The sequence below is a fragment of the Arachis ipaensis genome, chromosome B08 (genome assembly GCF_000816755.2).
Source record: "Arachis ipaensis cultivar K30076 chromosome B08, Araip1.1, whole genome shotgun sequence".
NCBI lineage: Eukaryota > Viridiplantae > Streptophyta > Magnoliopsida > Fabales > Fabaceae > Arachis > Arachis ipaensis.
The window spans coordinates 100931951-100952157 of NC_029792.2; the positions used below are offsets into that span (position 1 = coordinate 100931951).

The 20207-nt window shown below is 37.0% G+C and overlaps 1 long non-coding RNA gene across 7 annotated transcripts in view; it reads right to left on the bottom strand.

The window, feature by feature from the left end:
• LOC107614110 overlaps nucleotides 1-20007 on the bottom strand; it is a 32794-nt gene extending 12787 nt beyond the window's left edge. Inside the window, exons 1-8 of one of the 7 annotated variants that reach the window (XR_002352745.1) lie at nucleotides 19506-20007; nucleotides 18625-18694; nucleotides 18029-18101; nucleotides 17692-17826; nucleotides 17519-17590; nucleotides 16921-16993; nucleotides 16628-16688; nucleotides 9048-16368 (exon numbers count right to left, since the gene is read on the bottom strand). This is a non-coding gene — a long non-coding RNA (uncharacterized LOC107614110). Of the gene's footprint in view, nucleotides 1-8464; nucleotides 8785-9047; nucleotides 16689-16920; nucleotides 16994-17518; nucleotides 17591-17691; nucleotides 17827-17985; nucleotides 18102-18624; nucleotides 18695-19505 lie in introns of those variants that run through there. The other 6 variants (XR_002352746.1, XR_002352747.1, XR_002352744.1 and 3 more) reach the window with 6 other exon arrangements.

Here is a 20207-nt window from a genome sequence, read left to right on the forward strand (position 1 = left end):
TCATTGACAAGGGTGATGCCTCCAGACGATTAGCCGTGCCGTGACAGGGCATTGGATCATTTTCCCGAGAGATGACCGAAAGTAGCCATTGACAGTGGTGATGTATCACATAAAGCCAGTCATGGAAAGGAGTAAGACTGACTGGATGAAGATAGTAGGAAAGCAGAGGTTCAGAGGAACGAAAAGCATCTCCATTCGCTTATCTGAAATTCCTACCAATGATTTACATAAGTACCTCTATCCCTATTCTATTATTTATTATTCGAAAACACCATTATCAATTTATATCTGCCTAACTGAGATGTGCAAGGTGACCATAGCTTGCTTCATACCAACAATCTCCGTGGGATTCGACCCTTACTCACGTAAGGTATTACTTGGACGACCCAGTGCACTTGCTGGTTAGTTGTATCGAAGTTGTGAATCATGGTATTGGCACCATGTTCTTGGCGCCATTGCCAGGGAAAGAAAGAGCCATGAATTTTACATAATTAAAGTGTAATCACGATTACGCGTACCAAGTTGCTCACGTTGCCAGGGATTATTCGAGCCTGGACATCACAATTTCGTGCACCAAGAACATACCTCCCTACAATTCCTTGAGAAGACGATCCGAGATTTAAATACTTCGGTTATCAATTTTAAAGGGGTTTGTTACGTGTGACAACCAAAACGTTTGTACGAAGGAATTTCTGTTGGTTTAGAAACTATATCTACAACGCGACTGTTTTTATAAAATTCTTTACTGGCAAAAATCCTAACGTCACATACCCTCAACATAACCCTCAACCATACTCACAAGCCACTTTTCACCAACCATCTTCAAATGACCCTAATCCATATCCATTCTACCAACAACCATATGAGCCATATGAACCACATATAGAGCCACCACCATCCCAACATTAATACTTTCAAGAGCCACCCCCTCCATGCTATTACTAAGATGAACCACCTCCAATGTGTACAAATTTTCAACCACAAGATGAATATCACTTTCCACCACAACCTCCCATGGAAGAATATTCATGTCCTTCAATCCAAGAGCCATATGATCCTACTCATGATATCCAAGAGAAACAAGAGTCAAGGGATCGTCTCAAGGAAACATTGGATCAATTTCAAGCAACCATGGAGTGTGTAGTGCAACAAGTGGAAAGGATGGAAAACATTGAACCACCACAACTCTACCAAGAAAAACCACCTTCCTACTATGAATCCTTCCCCCAAATTGATGAACCCTTCCATTCACCTCAACCTCCAATGGATGATATCCTTGATGTTCTTATTCAAGGACAAGAGGAGATGAAAAGGGATGTAGAACAATTCACGGCCGCCTTGGATGAGGTGGTAAACCGGTTGGCATCCCAATGCTTAAATACTCAAGGAACTCCCATGGCTACATGTGGAGAATCAAATGAAGAGCATAACATGAAGGAGAGATTGTTGGAGAATGAGGGAAGTTGCTTTGTATTGGAACAATTGGAGGAAGCTATAATTGTTGAAGAAGAGGAAGAATTGGTTGAAGACTTAGGAGATGCGGAGCCTCCATGGGAACATAGAGTTGAAGAAAACCCCTCCAAGATGATTGAAATTGATGCTAGGGAGGAAAGTGCACACCTTCCAAGACATATTCCATATGAAGACTTGGATGGGATAGAGCAAGAATTGAGTTCCCTTGGTGAGGAAGATCAAGCATCAAGTCTTAGTGGTGAAGAATCCTTTGAACATGAAGAACCTTCTCCCAAAGAGATGGAAAGCAATGTGGAGGTAAACCTCTCTTGTCCTCCCATTTGTGATTTGAGTAAGGAAAAATGTTTAGATAAAATTGTCGAACAAAGGATTACATTTGAGAAATCTTGTAAAGAGGTGGAAGTCCTTAGAAAAAGAAGGAGGGGAATTGAATATGCTTTGTCAAGACCCTTAGAATCACATTTGCCTAGGTTGCCATCTACACCTTCATTTGAGTGGGTTAAACTCATTTCTATTAGCTTTATTATCCCACTTGAATATGGTTTGTTTGAAACGGATGGCCAACTTAGGATGCTTTGTGGGATAAAGCGTAAAAGAAAGATGTTTCGTGATTGGCGTTGCAAGTCAAAACTCATTATGGTTGATGCATTAAACATGAGATATAAAGGTTGGAGTAGTGCTCACCTAGATGGGTCTAGAAGGATTGTTAGTCACTTTATAGAAAATTCACCTTGTTCACCACCCGGTTTGACTAATAATGATGATCAACTTCAAGACGGGTGTGAAAATAAAGTGTGGGATCCCGGATCACAAAAAGAGGATCAACTTTGGGAGCCCCAAGCTTGTGAAGAACTCCATCAACACTTGGTGCAACAAATAAGAAATCTTGGGGCACAATGGAGAACCAAGCATTGGTGGGAGTTTCAAGATGAATTCAAGCACAAGCCACCTTGAAAGGAGCTCCCCATAAGTCCAACTTAAGGACAATAAATAAAAGTGTTAGGTGGGAGACACCCCACCATGGTAAACTCTTTTCATTTTTCTATTTTGTAAATATTGGTAGAATATGTTTGATTTCATGTTTTGTTTAGTTTGTTGAGTTTAATTGGTATTTTAGTATGCTAAATAAGGTTTTAGGGTGTTTTGGTAGCTGTTTGGAAGTTTGGAATGCTTGGAATGGTGCAAAAACATAGAAAAAAATTTTTGAAAAAAAAAAAACACCATCGCGCATACGCGCACTGCGCGCGTACGCGTTCATCAAGCATTTTCGCCAATCCGCGCGCACGCGCCATGTACGTGTATGCGTGGATTGAGAAATTCCTCCCCCAAGCCAAAAATCCGAGAGTTGTGCGAACACTGCGTGCGCCTTGTGCCTTTGGCACAAAACCACTGACGCGTACGCGTCCTTCATGCTTTGACTTTACTCTTGCATCAAGTATTAGTTAATATGTCATTAGCTTATATTGCTTTCTCACTTACATGCGTAGTTAACATGTAGTGAGAACCATACTCTTATTTGGCATTAGCCCCCGCCTATGTTCTCTTTGCCTTGATATCTTTGTTATAGGCTTAATTTTCCTTCTTTTTCTCTTCCTTTAGGTTGGCCACCAAAAAAGGAAGAAAAGGAAAAGCTTTTAAATGGAGCGACAAACAAGTCATCCGCACAACCTTTCGAAGAAGCTCATCAATTGTAGCAACCCATCCACCTTACTCTTCTTTGCATGCACTGAGGACGGTGCAATCTTCAAGTGTGGGGAGGTCTTTTGACCGATCTCCATGGATAACAATTTCCTTTTCAACACCAATTTTTTTTATTTTCTTCGTTAGATAGTTGCTGCATTGCATGATAGGTTGCATGTTAGTTAGAATTTGTACATATTTTTACCACTTCTTTCCTATTAGGACTACTTGGTTAGAGTGATGATTTCTTTTCCAAGAAAAATTGTTTTAGGCACCCTACCAATTTGAAAAACTTTTCATTGAACTTGCTTGAAAAAATTTATTTTGGAACATGATTTTTGAACTAAGAACACAAGCTTGTAAGATTTGAGCCTAATGGTGTGGTTACATCTTATAACCACTTATTTTTCCTTCTTGTGTGCATTGTTCTCTTTCTATGATTGTGATCTTTGATTTGTTTGATTCTTTATGTCCATTATTTTGTGTATTCATGCATTATATTATTAAGGCCATCATTTCATTTAGCTCACTTACCCAAATGGACTTACCTTTTATCTTCCATTGTTAGCCAATTTGAGCCTATGCTTAACTCACTTTGTTCATAATTTTAGCACATTACAAGCCTTAAAGCGAAAAACAATAAAAGTCCTTAATTTGGATCTTTGATTAGCTTAGGCTAGTGTGTGTGTGTGTAACATTCAAGTATGAGAAATCTTGGGACATTGGGTGAATAAAAGGGTAGTTTTGTATTTTTGTTGTAAATATTGATAATTGGATACATGCTCATTTGTAATGAATGTAAAACCTTATGCATTGATGATCTTGTATATAGAAAGAAAAATAAAAAAAAAAGAAAAAATAATATGAAAAAGAAAAAAAATAGAAAAAGAAAGAAATAAAGAAAAAGAAAGAAATAAAAGGGGACAAAATGCCCCAAAGCAAAGCTCAATAAGGGTCAATGCATAAGTATTGTGAAATGAAAAGGAATACATGAGTATGTGAAAAAGTGAGAAAAATGGGTAGTTAGGTTAGCTTTGAAATTGTATAGGATGTTATAGGTTAGGTGGGAAGTTTAAGCTTATCAAATATTCAAATTTCAAGCTCACTTAACCATATATGCATCCTACCTTGACCCTACCCCTATTACAACCTATGAAAAGACCTCATGATACTTGTATGCATGCATTGAATAAATGTTGATTGTTAGAAGAAGAACAAATCTTAGAAAGCATGATTAGGAGAGAATTGAGAGAATCGACCCTACACACTTGAACAACTAGAGTGCAAACACTTCCGGTGAGGGTTCGATGCTCAATTCCTTGATTCTCGGCTTTCATGAGCATTCTTCTTGCAAATCTACTTGAACTTCATTTTGATATTTAAATTGGTAGGAGTCATGAGTTGTCATGGGACCTTAGACCTACTTGTGCATGTATATCTTGGAGATTGATTTATTTTTAACCAAGTAGGTAGAATCATTTTGTATTTAATTGCATTCATATAGATAGTTGCATCTAAGTAGGGTGCATTTAGTTAGATCTCATTGAATAAATGTTGATATCCTTTGCTTTCTCTTGGTTCAAGCATGAGGACATGCTTGGTTTAAGTGTGGAGAGGTTGATAAACCTCATTTGGAGGGTTTATCTTGTGTTGAATTTAGAGGGTTTTGTCAACCTTTCTCCCATTTATCCAATGAAATAGCATGGTTTTGTAAATTCTCCTTTAATTGTGCTTAAGAGTGAAAACATGCTTTTTTAGGTCCTTAATTGTTTAATTTTAATTTACCTTTGATCCCATTAGATGCCTTGATATGTTTGTTAATTGATTTCAGATTTAGGAGGCAAAGATTGGATCAAGGGAATGAAGGAAAAACATGTAAAAATGGAGAACTCATGAAGAAATGAAGGAATCGCAAAAGCTGTCAAGCCGACCTCTTCGCACTTAATCGACCATAACTTGAGCTACAGAGGTCCAAATGATGCGGTTCCAGTTGCGTTGGAAAGCTAACATCCGGGGCTTCGAAACGATATAAGATTTGCCATAGTTGCTACACGTATGATGATGCGTATGCGCACTGTACACGCACGCGTCGTTGCTGCCATATGATCCACTTAAAGCAATACGTGGCCAGCGAATTCTAAAGCCTTGTGGGCCCAATCCAACTCATTTCTGATGCTATTTAAGCCAAGGATTGAAGGGGAATCAAGATACTTTACATACTTTCACACATTAGTTTAGTTTAGGTTAGTTTTAGAGAGAGAAGCTCTCACTTCTCTCTAGGATTAGGATTAGGTTTTAGATCTATATTAGAATTCCTTAGATCTAGGTTTAATTCATGCTTTGATTCACTTTTCCTTTATCAATTCTAGTTCCTCTTCTTCTCCTCTCTCTAATTTTGTATTTCATTCTTGTGATTCTCCACTTTTATGTTCATGCACTTTTGTTTCCTCTATTTTCATTTCAATGCAATTTATGTTTTCATGTTCCTTTATTGTTCATTTGATTTGTTGTTGTTTAATTTCTTGCAATTGAGTAGTGTAGATTTACTTTTTTTTCACTTTTACTATGCTTTCCTTTTATGCCTTCCAAGTGTTTGATAAAATGCTTGGTTGAATTTTAGAGTAGATTTTAGTGCTCTTGGCTTTGGTAGAGTAATTAGTGACGCTTGAGTTATCTAATTCCTTTGTTGATTGATAATTAGAAGTTGCTAATTAATTTGGATACCACTAAAGCTAGTCTTTTCCTTGGGAGTTGGCTAGGACTTGTGGAATCAAGTTAAATTATCAACTTGACTTTCCTCCATGGTTAGAGGTTAACTAAGTGGTAGCAATGGACAATTTGTGGTCACAATTGAGGAGGATAACTACGATAGGACTTTTAATTCTCATACCTTGCCAAGAGTTTTGTTAGTTGCTAGTTTATTTTCATTGCATTTTACATTTCTTGTCTCCTATCTCAAAAACCCCAATATACGACCCATAACCAATAACAATAACACTCTATTGTAATTTTTAGGGAGAACGACCCGAGGTTCAATACTTCGGTTTATAAATTTAGGGGTTTGTTACTTGTGACAAACAAATTTTTGTATGAAAGGACTATTGTTGGTTTAGAAACTATACTTACAACGAGATTTCATTTGTGAAATTCTAAACCGTACAAAAGTCCAATCATCACCACGCGCACGCGTCAGCCACGCGCACGCGTCTGAGAAGAAAATCTGCCAGCGATGCGCACGCATCGTCCACGCGCACGCATGACGAGCGGTACGTGACCCCATTAAAGTGAATTCGCTTGGGGCGATTTCTGAGCTGCCCAGGCCCAAATCCAACTCGTTTCTGAGGCTATTTCATGCAGAATTGAAGATTGGATAAAGAAGGAGCAATTATAGTTGAGTTTTCATTATGTTGTAGTTAGAATTCTAGAGAGAGAAGCTCTCCCTTCTCTCTAGAATCTAGGGTAGTTTAGGTTAAATTTCCTTAGATCCAACTTTTAATTCTTGTTTCAATTCTCTATATTTTATTGTTCTATTGTCTCAATCTTCTTAGTTTTCCTTGTTAATTTTCTTATTTTGCCATTTTTACTTTCATGAACCCTTGTTGGACTTCTATTTTCTTTCAATGCAATTTAATGTTTCAATGTCCTTTTATGTTGATCTTAGTTACTATTGTTGATTTCTTACTTTTGTTAGTTATAGCTTTCATTAATTCTTGCATTTTGTGATGTTTACTTTTATTGCACTCTAGGTGTTTGTTAAAATGTTTTTTCTAGTATTTGAGTAGTTTTCTTTATTCTTGGCCTAGACTAAGGGAATTAAGTGACCTTGAGTCATTGGGTCTCATTGAATTGGTGATTTGAGAACCCTTAGTGGTCAATTTGATAACCATCGACACTAGCCTAATACTAAGTCAATTAGTAGCTAGGTTAGGAGTTATGGATTGATGTTGATCAAGCCTATTTGACGTACATCAATCTTGAAGTAGAAATTGTACGTACTTCAAGCATAGAGGTAGAGTAAATGGGTTGGTCCCTCATAATTGTCATACATGGTTTGTAGATAAGGATGGTGATCTCAATTCCTATGCATAGCCAAGAGTTCTTTCCCTTTCTTTATTAGTTATTATTATTTACTTTCTTGTTATTTACTTTTCTTGTTAATTGCAAAATCAAACCCCCTTGCCCCTTCATGGACAATAATTGAGCACTTCATTGCAATTCCTTGTAAGACGACTCGAGGTTTAAATACTTCAGTTAATTTTAATTGGGATTTGTACATGTGACAACCAAAATAATTAGAATTTGATTGAGAGTTATTAGTTGGTTTGGAACTATGCTTACAATGAAGTTTTTTTTCTATTTAAAAATTTTAAACCAACAATAATTCTTAACTATCAATAGGCAAATGATGTTGAGGCACAGGCAGATGACATTGAGGTACCTCCATCCCCTCAACCTGAGGCAGCACCACCCACCTGATGCATATGCATCTTGGCTAGATTAGTGAGCTGGTTTAGTTAGTTTTAACTTAGTTTCATGCATTTTCTTTTTTAATAAACAACCACTTGGATGACTTATCTCTTCATGCATTGATGCATTAAGCACTAAGTGAATTTTGGTCAATTTCATGCAAATAATGCAAGAACTTATGAGGTACAAAAAGTAATGAAAAAAGATAATGATTAAGAAGATCAAATTGCATTTAGATGGATGAATTGTCTTGTAATTTTTACATGGAATGGCAAAACTTTGATGCAAGTACTATGTTTAATGATAGGTGAAGCAAAGCCTTGAAGCAGAGCCTTGGAGCAGAGTTAAAGGCGTGGACAACGCCATAAGACAAAGGAGTTACTCTAAACAACGCCAATGCAAAGACCAACAAAGAAAAGACTTCGCGTTAACAACAAAAAAGAAAAGGCGTTGCTCTAAACAATACCAAGAGTGAAGAGCACAATGAAGGCGTTGGCAACTTGGCCCTAGGCGTTAATAACGCCTTGCTTCCCTCAACAATGAAGGCGTTGGCAACTTGATTGTGGCGTTAGCAATGCCTTCCTTCTCTCAACATAAAGATTGAAAAGCAAGCATGTAACACCCCGTTACCCTAAACCTTACCTCGCGCCGTAAAGCGAAGGATAATAAAGTGTCACGATAGCTCTAAGGCTTATATATATATATATATATAAGGAAATAGTAATACTAGAAGCCCGATAAAGGAATAAAAGCTCAAATTGCATAAAGTGAAATCACGAAATGTGAAGCGTTTACACACGATAACTAAACGCATAGGCACGGAAGAACAAGACATAATATATATAAAACCTTGTAGATAGCTTCAGGATACACAAGGTAGTACTTAAATTAAACAAGACATATATATATGATATACAAAAAGAGGACTAGTCACAGCCTACGGAGTTTAAGCTAGCTAATCAAACTGAATATAACAGAGTTTTGGAAGTTTAAAATATCTTGTACAACTTACCTCTCAAATCAAGCCTTTAAGGCCATAAAGTCTAAGATAAAAAGGTGAGAGAAAGTACTACAACAAAATAAAACAGAAATAAACAAGGAAGAAATCATACTCCGCTCTGTCACCATGTCCGCAATTTCACCGAGGTAAATCACAACCTGCATCTAAAAATCAACAACATATGGTATGAGAACCGGCAGTTCTCATTTTGATAACAGTACCCAAACATCATAAAACACTATCACACACTACACCTTACCATTCTATTACACTTCAATTAACTCAACACCCTTTTCACGTACTCTTTCCACCATAATTTAACCTTACCAAAACAACATTAAACTCATACCAAACCCTCAATTCCTTCTACTTTCCCAAATCCCTTCCAACCTTTAAATTCAACATAATTCTTATCATTATCCATAAATTACCAAACTCATCAAATTTTTCCAAAAATTCATACTCATAAATCACGATTCTCAACAACCATCAATCCAACATCAACAAAACACTTATACATCAATTCAACCTACTTTTTTTTTTTTGAAATAAATAGCTCAACACACAAGGCGGAGCAAACAGAATTCAGAAGCCATAAGTACAACTAAATAAAGATTACTAACAACTGAAATAGGTAACGCAACCTCGAGTCATCTTCGGCATCACCATCAACAACCAAAGACTGCACCACCAATCCACTCGTCGGAAAGCACAAAAGACCTGTTAGTGATTTCCTGTACTGCTGAGCCTTTATTCTGGAACACCCGATTATTTCTTTCCAACCAAATTGTCAGATTACAGCAAAGAATCCAATCAACCACCTCTTCCTCTCATCCTTTCGTGGTGCAGCAGTCGTCCAGCTCTCAAAATGTTGCTTTAGTGTACCTGGTACAGACCATTCTCATCCAAGCGCATAAAGCCAAGCACCCCATACCTGCCATGTGACCTCACACCCAAGAAACAGATGAAAAGCATACTCAACAGACTTACAGCATAAGGCACATAAATTATCAAGCGGGTTAATGACCCCTAATCTGCACAGTCGTTCTTTGGTATTCACCCTCTCAATCAGAACAAACTAAGAAAATAATTCGACCCTTAGTGGGACGAAACCCCTCCAAATAGCACTAGTGAAGCTATAGCTTGTTACTTCCTCCGGAAGGACTGCCTCCTGCATTACCTGCACAAAGGATTTAGTAGAGAAAATACCAGTTCTATCAAATTTCCAAACCACCCTATCCTCTCTCTCTGTTGCTAGCGTAACTGAACGTAGTCTCTCATGGAGTTGGTTCAAAAGTTCCAGCTCCCATTGGAACAACTGTCGCCTCCACTGAAAGCTCCATATCCACTCTAACCCATTCCAAAACCCGCAGTCACCTATGACAGATCCTTTAAGGTTTGAAACCGAGAAAAGTCTAGGGAACAAATCTTTCAAGACACCACCATTTAACCAGTCATCTTCCCAGAACCTGATTGTTCTACCGTTTCCCACTTCCATTGACAAGCCTCTAATCATCTGCTCTCTGATTTGTGGCTCTCGAATTTGTAGCTGACAAATGTCTCTCCACGAACCCCCTCTTAAAGGAATAGGTTGACCATGTAGCATCTCAGACGGATTCATGTTATTACAAGAGCACACTACTTTCTTCCATAAGGGACAGTCCTCCTTCGAGAACCTCCACCACCATTTGAATAGAAGAGCTGTATTTCGAACCATATAAATAACTTTTATCCACTCCATACCATTTACTCAAATATAACATCATTCAATCCACAACATCATCATCATTTAACATCATAATTCATCAACAATTCAAACATATCCTAACGTTTACTAGCCTAAGTGTCCAGAAACATTACATATTACATAAAGGAGACCGAAATCATACCTTGTCCGATTCCCAAAATGCGCCAAATACCAAAACAAAGCCACCAAGCCCGATCCAAAGCCTCAAACCAACTCCAACAAACACTAAAACTCAATCTAACATCATAAAACATACCAACATCAAACCTAAGGTTCACAAAATAACTAAACGCAAGGATTTAGTGAAACCTTACCTTACCCACAAGATTAGGGACAAAACCCAACAATATTTCAATGCTAGATCACCCCTAAACAAACAAAATCACAAAATCTACTCAAAAATAAAACTAAAAAATGCGAAAATGCTAGGGCTGAAAATTGGAGCGCGATTTTAGAGATCTTACCTACAAAACTTAGCTAGAAATGACGGGCTCGGCGAGAGCAATGCGTGGCCCAAATGAGGCTGAATGCGTCTTAATGATCATATATCTATGTTGGATTTGGGCCCAACTTGGACCCAATCTAACCCGTTAGCATTTTAGGTCCGTTTGGCCTTTGGGCCAAAACCTTTAGAATTATTGCCCAATTCTTAATTTCAAATTATTTTTATCTTTTCAAAACAATAAATTAAATTTTCAAAATCTTATTTTCTTAAAACACAGTACCAGACAATTTAGGGCCGGTACTGCCGGCTTAAGCACCGGTACACATTTTTACAAAGAGATGAGAAATCAACAATTCCCTAAGTTCTTAGAAATCTTCCAAAAGCTTGAAATTAACATTCCATTAGCTGAGACTTTGGAACAGATGTCACCGTATGCAAAGTTTCTTAAAGAACTCATCACCAAAAAGAAGAGTTAGAAAGAAAGAGCAATTGTGATCCTCACTCAAGGATGTATTGCTATAATTCAAAAGGGTCTTCCACCAAAACTTAAAGATCCAGAAAGCTTCCTAATACCATGCACCATTGAAAACATGACAATTGACAAAGTCCTTTGTGATTTGAAATCAAGCATCAATCTAATGCCTCTCTCCATGATGAAGAAAAATGCTAATAGAGGAGGTTAAGCCTACGAGAATGTTACTGCAACTTGCTGACAAGTCTCTCAAGATACCCAATGGAGTGGTGAAAAATCGATTGGTGAAGGTTGGGAAATTCATATTCCCAGTTGATTTTGTAATCTTGGATATGGATGAAGAAGGGAGAAACTCAATTATTCTTGGAAGACCTTTCTTAGCCACAACCAGAACAATAATTGATGTTGAAAAGGGTGAAATGGTTCTCATAGTGCATGATGAGCAAATGGTTCTCAATGTTTTCAAGGCAATTCAATACCTGAAAACTGTATGAGAATAGATATAGTAGATACTTTGGTTGAAGAGGTACTTGAGACAAACCACTATGAAGAGCATGAAGAATAAGTTCAAGACATTCAACTAGAGGACTCAGAGGGAACACAAGCAACCGAAAGATCACTTGAGTGCAAGAAAGAAGGGCACCAAAGCAAGAATTGAAGCCTCTACCTCGTGCTGAGGAGACTTTTCCAGTGATCATCAACTCTACCTTGAGTACAGAAGAAGAGGAAAAGCTACTTGATGTATTGAGAACTTACAAGAGTACACTAGACTAGACAATTGATGATCGAAAGGGTATAAGCCTCACAATTTGCATCCACAAGATACTTCTGGAGGATTCAACCTCAAAGAAAGCTTAATCCCACAATGAAAGAAGTAGTTCAAAAGGAGGTGATGAAGTAGGATGCAGAGATTATATATCTTATTTCTAACCGCCCTTGAGTTAGTCCCAAGTGGTACCAAAGAAGGGAGGCATGACTGTTATCTCTAACGAGAAAAATGAACTTATCCCCACAAGAACAGTAACTGGGTGGAGGATGTGTATTGATTAAGGAGATTAAACAATGCCACAAGGAATGTCTATTTTCCTCTTCCTTTCATTGATCAGATATTAGAAAGGTTGGCTGATTATGTTTTTTATTGTTTTTTGGATGAGTATTCTGAATATAATCAGATAGTTGTGGACCCCAAAGATCAAGAAAAGACTTCATTTACTTGTCCCTTTGAAGTCTTTGCATATAGAAGAATGACATTCGAGTTATGCAATGCTCCAACAACCTTCCAAAGATGCATGTTCTCCATCTTTCCTGGTAAAAAAGTTCATAGAGGTCATAACTTCCTTTTCTATGACTTCTACCTTTGCCTTGTCAACTTCTATACCCTTATTTGAGATTTTATGACCAAGAACAATCTCCTTGGGTATCATGAAATGACATTTTTCAATTTAAAACCAAATTTGTTTCTTGGCATCTCTTCAAGACAAGGATAAGATGATACAAGCAAGTATTAAAAGAGTCATCAAAAACAGAAAAATCATCCATAAATACATCTATGAACTTTCCTACCATATCGAAAAAGATGGAGAGCATGCATCTTTGAAAAGTTGCTGGAGCATTGCATAACCCGAATGACATTCTTCTATATGCAAAGACTCCAAAGGGACAAGTGAATGAAGTCTTATCTTGGTCCTTCAGGTCCACAACTATCTGATTATATCCAGAATATCCATCCAGACAACAATTAAAAACATGACCAGCCAACCTTTTTAACATCTGATCAATTAAAGGAAGAAGAAAATGGTCCTTCTTGTGGCATTGTTTAATCTCCTATAATCAATACACATCCTCCACCCAGTTACTATTCTTGTGGGGATAAACTCATTTTTCTCATTAGAGATAACAGTCATGTCTCCCTTCTTTGGTACCACCTGTATTGAACTAACCAGGAACGGTCAGAAATAAGATATATAATCCCTGCATCCCACAGTTTCATCACCTCCTTCTAAACTACTTCTTTCATTGTGAAATTAAGCCTTCTATGAGGTTGCACCACTAGCTTAAAATCCTCCTCCAGAAGTATCTTGTGGATACAAATAGTGGGGCTTATACCCTTTTAGGTCAATTATCCATCCTAGTGCATTCTTGTAAGTTCTCAATACATCAAGTAGCTTTCCCTCTTTTTCTATATTCAAGTTAAAGTTGATGATCATTGAAAAAGTCTCCTCAACACCAAGGAAAGCATATTTGTGACCTGGAAGTAGAGGCTTCAATTCTTGCTTTGGTGCCTTTTCTTTCTTGCCCTCAAGTGATCTCTCAGTTGTTTGTGTTCCCTCTAAGTCCTCTAGTTAAATGTCTTGAACTTCTTCTTCATACTCTTCATAGTGGTTTGTCTCGAGTACCTCTTCAACCAAAGTGTCTACCATATCTATCCTCATACAGTTTTCTTTCTCAGCAGGGTATTGCATCACCTTGAAAACATTGAGAACCATCTGCTCATCATGCACCCTGAGAATCATTTCATTCTTTTCCACATCATTTATTGCTTTGGCTGTGGCTAACAAAGGCCTTCCAAGAATAATTGAGTTGCTCCCTTCTTTATCCATATCCAAAATTACAAAATCAACAGGGAAAATGAATTTTTCAATCTTCACCAATAGATTTTCCACCATTCCAGTGGGTATCTTGAGAGACCTGTCAACAAATTGCAGTGACATTCTCATAGGCTTAACCTCCTCTATTAGTAGTTTCTTCTTCATGGAAAGAGGCATTAGATTGATGCTTGCTCCCAAGTCACAAAAGACTTTGTCGAATGTTTCCAATGGTGCATGGTATAAGGAAGCTTCCTGGATCCGAGTTTTAGTGGAAGACCCTTTTGAATTATGGCAATACATTCTTGATTGAGGATCACAATTTCTTTCTCTTTTTAACTCTCCTTTTTTGTAATGAGTTCTTTAAGAAACTTTGCATACAATGACATCTGATCCAAAGCCTTAGCTAATGGAATGTTGATTTCAAGCTTCCGGAAGATTTCTAAGAACTTAGGAAATTGTTGATCCCTCATCTCTTTGTGTAGCCTGTGGGTAAGGGAATTTATGGACATATAGCTTCACTTCTCCCTTCTTTTCTTGTGGTTGTGGCTCCATGATTTTCTTGTCCCTTCTTGAGGCTTGTGACTCATTGTTCTTCTTGTGATCCACCTTGTCATTTTCCTTTATCTCTGTTTCTTCCTTGTTGATATCCTTAGTTTCTTCTCCCACTGTCTTGCCACTCCTCAACTGTATAGCCTTGCATTCCTCCTTTGGATTAGAAATTGTATCGCTTGGAAAAGCATTAGCTCTCAGCAAGTTGCTTAGATAATTGTCCCACTTGTCTTTCAAGGTTTCTTATTGAAGCCTCTTGATTTGTTTGTCATTTCTTGGGTTTTTATGAATCTCTCTATCATTGATTCTAGATTGGAGATCTTTTGGGAGTCTGGATGAGGTTATGTTTGTGTTGAATTAGATGGTTGTTGGTGAAAATTGTTTAAGACATTTGAAGGGGTGTTGTGTGTTGAATGCAAGTGTGAAGAAATTGTTCTGGGGTTGGAAATGTGTATTTTGTGATTTTCTGAATTGGTTATTGTTAGTGGTTGGTTGGTTGTGGTTGTATTGCGAAAATTGTTGGAGTTTTGAGTTCCTTTGCCCTTGTTTCTGATTCTCATCCCACCTCAAGTTGGGATGATTCCTCCATGCTAGATTGTATGTGTCACCATAGGAGTCATGTTGAAAAGAACTTGAGGTGTTGTTTATGTATTGGACTTGCTCTGGGCCTTGTTGCTCATAGGTGAATGGTTCAAAACTTTCTTCAAGCTGATTCACTCCATTTGACATTTGATCTTGGCTTTGTGTGCTCACAGACGCTAGTTGCAATCCGTTCATCCTCTTAGTCATCATCTCCATTTGTTGTTGAATCTATTGGTGCATGAGCTTGTTTTGGGCCAAGATACCATCCACACCATCAAGCTCCAATACTCCCTTTTTTGGAGTTGTGTGCCTCTTCAAAGAGTAGAAATATTAATTGTTCGCCCCAATTTCAATGAGATCTTGTGCTTCTTCGGGAGTCTTCATCATTTGGAGTGAGCCTCTTAATGAGTAGTCCAGTTCTTTTCTTGCTTCTAGAGTTAAACCTTTATAGAAGTTTTAAAGTCGTACCCACTTATTGAACATGTCTGGTGGGCACCTCTTCATCAATGCTTTATATCTCTCCCAAGCCTCATAAAGTGACTCTCCCTCCATTTGCCTGAAAGTTTGCACCTCAGTTTTCAGCTTAATGATTCTTTGAAATGGAAAGAATTTGGCCAAAAATTTGTTAACTAAATCATCCCAATTGGTGATTCTCTCCTTTAGAAATGTCTCTAGCCATTGAGATGCCTTATCCCTTAGGGTGTGTGTGGTTCAAGTATTACTTTGTTACAAAGATTCCATTCCCATAGGAATCAAAGATACCCAAGGAGAAGGTGGGAATTAAAATGATGGTATTTTGATTCCCTGGAATCAAACTTGCTTAGGAATAGCTTTTCAAACTTTGAACCAAACATGACAATATGATATTCCCATCTTAAAATTCCTAGGAATTATAAAATAATTCCTCCAACCACACACACCCTTAGAGAAAAGGGGAATAAAAGCAACTTGTATATGTTTGGTTGTACCCTATTTGTCTTGACCCCGTATCACATATTCTTAAGAACACAGACAAATGTTGATTGGGGTCTTCCATGGGACTTCCTCCATACTGACAATTGTTATGGACTAGAGTCATGAGCTGAGGTTTGAGCTCAAAATTGTTTGCGTGCACATTAGGAATAAGTATACTGCTTCCACAGTTCCTGAAATTGGGGATGGTGTAAGAAGCTAACACCCTCCTACCGGGTTGAACATTATTGTTAGCAACCTCTTCATGTTGATGGGGTATATCATCTTCCATGACTTGATCTAGGTCTTCTTCCTCTTCACCGATGACCCCTTTGCCTCTTGCTTCTCTCCTTAGCCTCAGGAAAGTCCTCTCGAGTTCAGAATCAAAAGAAGTTTATCATTCTCTTCTTCCTCCTGGCATACACAGAACACAAACAAACCACTTGAAAGAGTGATCACTCTCAAGCCAGAGCAAGGTTAGAGTTAGGTGACACCAAGTGTCAAACAGTTAGTGTGCAAAATAGAAGAAAATAGTTTAATCTAGGTATCCATCAACTTAATAATTGTCAATCTATATCAATCCCAGCAACGACGCTAAAAACTTGATACGAAAAAATTTATAACAATAATTCCACCGGCAAGTATACCGGGTCGTAGTCAAGTAATAACTCACTTTGAGTGAGGTCGATCCCACAGAGATTGATGGGTCAAGAAATGCCAGTTAAGTGGATATTCTAGTCAAACAAACAAGTGGTGATTTTGTGTATTCAACAGCAAATTAACAAGAACTTAAAGTGCATTAGAGTAAAGAGCAATGAATTGAAATAACTGAAAGTAAAGGCTGAAAGTAAATAACTGGGAATGTAAAGAGCGGAAACTTAAATTGTAAGAAATTAAATGCGGGAAGATAAATAAGCGAGTTAATAAAGACAATGCGAAACATTTGCTCCAAATTATTATTCTAACCTTATCTCCATTGCTCTGTATAGTGCCAAAGAATGATGTCGTGGTTCTCCTCAAGCTCCAATTACAAACTTGTCTAACATGTCAAATAGTATGAAATTACAATGTTAGAATTAGTATCTGTGTATTTCAAGAGTTATGTGATATATTTCCAATATATGATATGTATAAACCAAAAACTATCCCACATAAGGTACGTGTGAGGAATTGTAGAAATTGTACGTTTCTTAATTTGAATCTTCATTGGAAAAGTACTTCTCATTTTACAAATTTTTCTCTGCATGATATTTTATGTGTAGACCAAGCCAGTTTATGTTTAAAAACAAGCTTTATGTCAGTTAACAGATCAGAAGCACATATTTAACAGATATAGTTCAAAAACAATTTGGTCAACTGAAGGCTATATACATAATATTTTACTACTTAATTATCCAAACTATTCTAAAGGCATCATAAATTCATAATATAGAATTGGACCAACATGAGTACAATCTAAGCTAGTGATGTCATAAGCAATAACAGATAATAACAATATCAATTATTGAACGATTAACAGATTTTGAGGGGGAAACCAGCTAAATCAAGACTAACATTGGCATACCATGTATCAGTTTCCTATGTAGTTTCAATGTTACGTGCTGTATATTAGGTTGACGGCAAGCAACAGTGATGGCTGAGAAGTATAACAATTGGAAAAATTAATTAAGTGAACAATGAAAAGATTTGGTCTAAACTAATAACACTTGAAACCAGTTCAACATTGGTAGATAATACCTCAATTCTCTGTGTCGTTTCAATTTCCAGATGTCTCTGTCAAAAATGAATGTCGAAACACAAATTCCACCCATTTCCAGGTCTAATTATGCGAGCAAAGCCTTATTTTGATTGCAATATCACATACCCGCAAATCTGGGCTCATACCATAAAAAGGGAAACTAATTAGTTGGGTTAGTAGTTTGTGCATTAAATCTGGGCTCATACCATTAAAAAGGAAACTAATTAGTTGGGGTAGTAGTTTGTGCATTAAATGAACTTGAATGCAGAAACTACTACTTGATTCAGACTCACCTTTTTGCATCAAACCATAATAAAGACCCTTGATCAGACTCACCTTTTTGCACCAACCGTTGCATAGAATCTGCTACCTACTTGATTCAGACCATTGCTCAGGTAGTGCGCTTCAACTTCATTAAAAAAGTTACAAAAAAGATTAAAAACTGGTGATTATTCTTTCGGACCAAGCAAAAAGCCTTATTAAGCTTCTTTTAAAATCTTTTCCTTCCAAAGATGCATTTGCTTTCCAAAATTGGGTTCAACATTAGAAGAACAGAACAATAGAAGGACATCAGAAATACTTTTGAGACATGCAGATTAACCAAGCAAATTAACTAAATGCAATGTCAACCGAAAATTTAATCAAATAGAACACAAACTCTGCAACTTTAATAAAGTCACCAACTCCAGTCTAATCCTCTCAAATGATATGAGTATTTTTTTTTTTTATTTTTTTTTTTTCACAATGAAAACAAAAGGAATAAGTATACAACTTAACATCATGAAAAAATGAAATGCATTTGAAGGCCGATACATAACATTAGTGCAACATTTACTGAGATAATATACTGCGCGTAAAAAGAAATTACTCTCATCAAAATCTAATCAAGAATAAAGAAGTGTAAACAAGGGCCAAGCACAGTTCTTGTATACCTATGAAAGAGTAGCTTCAGGGACACGATTAAGACCTTCACTAGATATTGATCAGCAGCTTCAGGAGATCCTATAAATTAAACTTAAATCAGTTATCGGAGCATATAAATGCAACTTTGGTTTTATTCGTATAATCCATTTTGTTCCTTCATGAAAAATTTGGACAATTGGAGTCATTAAAACTAGGTTACCGTAGCTATAGATATACAGCATCACTAAAGAACAATTTTTTTCAAACATAATAAAGTCCGTTAATTAGACTCGCTTTTTTGCATCAACCGTTCTATAGAATCTGCTACCTGCTTCACTTAAAAAAATAAGCAAAAAAGTTTAAAAACAGGTTAGGACTTAGGAGTTAATATACTAATTGAAAACAAACTTCTGAGTCCCATATCTAAGTACGAAATTAAGGTTGAACTTTATAAGGAAAAACAAAATAAAACATTGACCAACAAAATTATGGTCCATAATAGACGTGAATGGATTGAACATTATTAAAGTTAAATAAAAAATTACCAAACTTGCTAAGAATTGTTATGAACATTTTTGCGTTGAACATTTTTGCGTTGAACATATTTGCTAGATTACAAGAACATATTTGCTGTCTGAACTTAACTCAAATCCTTATAACCAATACTCAAAATAAAAAAACCAGTTTAGCATCCATAATCCTAAACCAAAAACATAACAAAAGAAGACATAATCGTAACAAAATTTTCGAATAAGTGATCGTTTCAGAAACAAAATTCAAAACAGAACCAAGAACAGTTAATCAGTCCCAAAAATAATTAGAACAAATAATTAGAAGTTTAAAAAATAAAATAAAAAATAGATTTTCAATAGCTAACTGCAAATAGGAATAAAGAAACAAAACAATTTACCTGAGACATCCACATACACAGAGTTTGATAGAGCAGGTGAAGGATTTTGAGGAATGCGACTATTTTCTGCGCTGATTGCACTGCGGAGGACGCTAACGGCACCGAGTTCAGCGGATGAGTTAGGGCGATTGCTTCGAAGTGGGGTTGCATCTAATGAACAACGGCCGCTGCCACTGCGAGGGAGGGAAAGCGTGCGCCAGGCACTGCGACGGTGGAGGGGCTGAGCGTCGTTGAGGAGCAGAGTGCAGACCGGCTGAGGCTGAGTGAGTGTTGAGGGAGAGCCTGGACTCTGAACTTGAGTGGAAAAGGCTCTAACGGCGTTCGAGATGTGGAGTGCCAGACCGGAGAGAAATGAGACGCCGGAGACGACAGATATTGAGTGCGACACCGACACCAGCCGTGACATAGTTGAGACAGCTTGAGGGAGAGACTGGCGAGAAAGACACCGGAGAGAAGACAGACCTTGAGGTTTTAGGGCAGGGGTGGTTGATCAATGACCATACTAGGGCACTTGTAACAATTTAAGATATAATTTTAATAATTTTATTAATATATTTTAATATATTAGGATCATGTTAGGTAACCAATAATTTTTTTAACAACATAAACAATAGATCTAATTTTTTTCTTTTGGTAACTAGTTAAAAATTAATCATTTATAGAAAAGCATAATTAATTCTTTAAAAATAACTATAGATATAG